Source organism: Eriocheir sinensis, chromosome 32 (genome assembly GCF_024679095.1).
Source record: "Eriocheir sinensis breed Jianghai 21 chromosome 32, ASM2467909v1, whole genome shotgun sequence".
In the NCBI taxonomy this organism is placed as follows: domain Eukaryota; kingdom Metazoa; phylum Arthropoda; class Malacostraca; order Decapoda; family Varunidae; genus Eriocheir; species Eriocheir sinensis.
Window position 1 is genome coordinate 15,583,470 of NC_066540.1, and position 5,000 is coordinate 15,588,469.

Here is a 5,000-nt window from a genome sequence, read left to right on the forward strand (position 1 = left end):
GCCGCGGGGTAGTGCCAGCCCCATAGGAACGGTGCCACGGGGTCTTGAAATGAGGGTCGTTACGTAGCATTGAAGTCTGTGAGCTGGAGTGCCACCAGTATCGTGTGTGTGTGTGTGTGTGTGTGTGTGTGTGTGTGTGTGTGTGTGTGAGTCATGTGCCTGGTTCTGGCTGTGTGCGTTGGCCAGGATGTGTGTACGTGTGTGTGAGTTGTGTGTGAGGCGAGGTGGGGCCAGCCTGTGGGGTATTTTGGGCGGTGTGTGTGCGTGTGTGTGTGTGTGTGCCGAGCCAGTGCCGCCGCCCCCGCCGCCGCCGCCGCCGCCTCCTCCTTGGCACTCGACCGCCAATTTTAAATCCTCCTCCTCCTCTTCCTCCTCCTCCTCTTCTTTTCTTTCTTTCTTCCACTTCCACTTTCTCTTGTATTCTTCCTCCATATTTTCCTTATCTGTTTCATCTTTGCATTTTTTATTTGAACTTTTTTTTTTTGTATTATTTCATGTTAGTGTTTTCAAAGGGGTGTGTGTATGTGTGTGTGTGTGTGTGTGTGTGTGTGTGTGTGCACGCGGTGGGTGGGGTGGTGAAGTTAAAAATCAATATACCAAGTACTATCTCTCTCTCTCTCTCTCTCTCTCTCTCTCTCTCTCTCTCTCTCTCTCTCTCTCTCATTACGTAGATCACCATTTCTCTCCCTGTTTCTGTCTCCATCTCTCCCTCTTTCCCTTCCTCCCTTCTTCCCTTCCTCCCTCCCTCCTCTCCTCTCTCCCTCCCCCCCAACTCCCTCCGCTCCTTCCCGATCCTCTTCTAACACACTTAATCCTCTGTATAAGGGATCAAAACCTATGTGGAGAAGGATTGGGTAAGATTCTTGTGTATTTATAGCATTCAACTCTTCCTAAATGGTGATCTGAGTAAAAGGACAGATAAATCTCTCTCTCTCTCTCTCTCTCTCTCTCTCTCTCTCTCTCTCTCTCTCTCTCTCTCTCTCTCTCTCTCTCACACACACACACACACACACACACAATTTTTCCTTAATTCACGTTTTTCTCCTCCTCCTCCTCGTCCTCCTCCTCGTCGCTCCCTGCCATAAAAATAGACAAACAGGATGCAGAGAATTACGACTCCGTCTATGTGGAAATAACTGCGAATAATAAGAAACTAACACTTGCGACCGTATACAGGCCTCCAAAACAACAAGCAGCCGATGACACTGCCCTGTACGAAGAGCTTCACTCTTTAACACAAAGTAAAGAAGCAATAATAATTGGGGACTTTAATTGCCCTAACATTGACTGGGGACAATTGACTGGAGATCAAGAGGGTAACAGGCTTATAGAAATGGTGGAGGATTCGTTCCTCACTCAAGTTGTAACTCAACCAACAAGAGAAAACAATCTGCTGGATCTGGTATTAGTAAGCGACCCCGACCTCATTCGCGACTGTGAAGTTGGTGAAAAAATTAACGGTTGCGATCACCACTTAATCCGTTTCAATGTCAACATAAGTCACAAACTCGTAGACAATCCGTCAGTGATACCAGACTACAAAAAAGCAAATTTCAACCTAGCCCGTGAGCTGCTTCCCTCCGCGACCTGGGACCAACTTCACCTAACCGACAATACAATCGACAACGTGTGGAACAACTTCAAAGATAAGCTTTTGGGAGTAGAAAAGGCTACAGTGCCGACGAAACCCAGGCGAGTAAATGGTGCCGTAGATCCACCGTGGATGACCAGAGAAATAAAAAGGCGGTAAACTTAAAAAAGGAATTATAACCTAATGAAAGAGAATGACACGGCCGAAGCCCGTACTCAGTACCACAACAGCCTCAGAGCTTGTCGCACCCTTATTCGGAGTAGTAAACGCAACTACGAAAACAAATAGCGCGTGACATCAAGACAAACTCAAAAAATTCTTCACATACATCAGATCGAAAAAGAAAGTAAAATCCAATATTGGTCCCCTGACAGACGAGACTGGAGCTGCAACTCAGGACAGTAAACAGATGGCCAGAATCCTCAACAGTAACTTCGCATCCGTATTCACAGTCGAGAACATCGAAACCATGCCCGAGAACCCTGACCCGCCGAGGCCAATCACGCCCTGAAAATTGACTCAATATGCGACCAAGAAGTGAAAGAGTATTTGGATAAACTCGACACGAACAAGTCAACAGGACCTGACGGTTTGTCCCCGCGGTTATTAAAGAGCTTAAACAACAAATACTTCAGCCACTCACTAACATATTCAACCAGTCTGTTCAATTGAAAAGGTCCGGAAGACTGGAAGATGGCGAACGTAACACCAATTTTCAAAAAGGAGACAAAAGCGTTGCATTAAACTACAGGCCCATAAGTTTGACATCAGTGGCAGGAAAAATACTCGAAAAGATTATTAGAGACAAACTTGTTAAGTTTCTAGAAGACAATAATGTAATCTCCGACACCCAGCATGGCTTCAGAAACAAGCGCTCCTGCCTAACGAATTTATTAGACTTCTTCCAAGGTATATATAAGAACTGGGATGCCCACATCCCCAGTGATGTTATATACCTGGACTTTCAGAAAGCCTTCGACAAGGTACCGCACGAGCGACTCCTTAAGAAACTGCACTCGGCGGGCATTGGAGCCAATCTGATCGCGTGGATAAGAGATTGGCTCACCGACAGAAAACAACGAGTACTACTCAACGGACAGCCTTCCGATTGGCTTCCAGTCACTAGTGGAGTGCCTCAAGGGTCAGTGCTGGGACCCATTCTCTTCATCATATATATCAACGACCTCGAATCAGGACTGAAATCCACAATATCGAAATTTGCTGATGACACTAAGGTGGGGGGAAAGGCCCTCACAAAGACCGACTGCGAAATCATTCAGAAAGACCTCAATCACATTATCGAATGGTCGGAAAAATGGCAAATGTCCTTTAATGTTGACAAATGCAAAGTCATGCACATTGGGTCCAGAAATAGTAAACACACATACATCATGAATGGGAGACCTCTGCAAGCGATGCAGGAGGAAAAGGATCTTGGAGTCACTATCAGCAGTGACCTGAAACACGCGAATCACTGTAAAAAAGCATACAACAAAGCCAACACTATGCTCGGGTTCATAGCGAGGAACTTCGAGTGTAAAACGCCAGACGTGATGCTATCCTTGTATAATTCCATGGTAAGACCGCACCTCGAGTATGCAGTACAGTTCTGGTCTCCTAATTACAGAAAGGACATTGATTTACTGGAAAGGATTCAACGACGCGCCACGAAAATGATACCAACCTTAAGGGCTCAACCGTACGAGGAACGACTCAAGCGACTCAATCTCTTTACATTGGAGAAAAGACGCCTACGAGGAGATATGATTCAAGTCTTCAAGTATCTAAAAAATTCAATAACGTCGATTACTCCAATTTCTTTGAATTGCAAACCAACCTAAGAACTAGAAATAACGGTTTACCCATTCAGTCTAGTCGATGTAACACAGACATCGGAAGGAGTTTCTTTTCAAACCGAGTCATCCGTCACTGGAACAATCTTCCTTCAGAAGTAGTAAATGCGAATACTATCAACTCCTTCAAATATAGAATCGACCGTCACTTCGCTGCGTCGGGAGTAAACTGAATATTGAGTTGCTTTCATCTGCTCCTCAATATCGAGGCGCTTTCATCTGCTCCTCAATGTCGAGGTGCTTTCATCTGCTCCCCAGGCCCCAGGCTGTCGAGCAGATTAAATCACCAAAGCGGGCAACCTCGTAATGAGCCAATAGGCTTTCTGTTGCCTGCGTTTCCATGTTTCCATGTTTCCTTCTTTTTCTTCTTCTTCTTTTTGTTCTTCCTTTTTTTTGTGTGTGAGTCTTATTGTGATGCTCATTTTAAACACACACACACACACACACACACACACACACACACACACACACACACGCCGGATTAGGAGAGAGAGAGAGAGAGAGAGAGAGAGAGAGAGAGTTTCCTGTGAAAGATAGCAGTGTGGGAGATAGAAACACACACACACACACACACACACACACACACACACACACACACACACACACACACATACACATACACACACACACACTACTCACGTTATTTTTTTCCAGTTTCCACGAGAGAGAGAGAGAGAGAGAGAGAGAGAGAGAGAGAGAGAGAGAGAGAGAGAGATTAGGAAGGGCTGGATGCTTCCCTTCTTATCATCCTCACCTCTCTCTCTCTCTCTCTCTCTCTCTCTTCCTCCTCCTCCCACATATCACTTGCCCGATAAGATTAGATAAATTAACGGAGCAAGTCGATGCTACCCGAAGAGAGAGAGAGAGAGAGAGAGAGAGAGAGAGAGAGAAAGTCAATCAATAGTTCTCGCATTTCCCTGGAGGTGTGAAAAAGAATAATGTTGCATGCAGTGATTTGGTTAGTGACGGCTGAATAATTAGAATATAAAGTGGCGAACTGGCAACTCACCCGCGGCACCAGATGGCATTGGATTTATTACTATTATTATTATTATTATTATTATTATTATTATTATTATTATTATTATTAGTGCCGGGTGGTTTATGAATAGTGATGTAATGTTCATGTGTGTGTGTGTGTGTGTGTGTGTGTGTGTGTGTGTGTGTGTGTGTACAACAATATGGTCTGCATGGTGATAGATAGTGAGCTTTGACTAACGATAGATAGATTGATAGACGAGGGTTTGGATTATTATTATTATCATTATTATTATTATTATTACCACTACTAATATTTCTGTTACCACTATTACTACCATTACTACTGATACTAATACTAATACTACATCTATTCCTATCACAACACCATCATCATCATCATCATCATCATTATCATCATCATCATCAGCAGCAGCAGACACTACTAATCCACTGCATAACTAAGCCTTTCCCAAAGATCACGTCTATTGGCACATGCTCGTATTCTGTGGTCATCAGTCTGGGGTCGCGTTAGTTATTTCCTGGGGGGCCGCGAGTCCTGGGGGTGAAATGGTAAT

General features: G+C 44.5%; 1 protein-coding gene across 1 annotated transcript in view; it reads left to right on the forward strand.

Moving 5' to 3' along the window:
* Positions 1 to 5,000, forward strand: part of LOC127006248 (zinc finger protein 852-like) — a 15,055-nt gene that overhangs the window by 216 nt on the left and 9,839 nt on the right. The window lies entirely within an intron of this gene.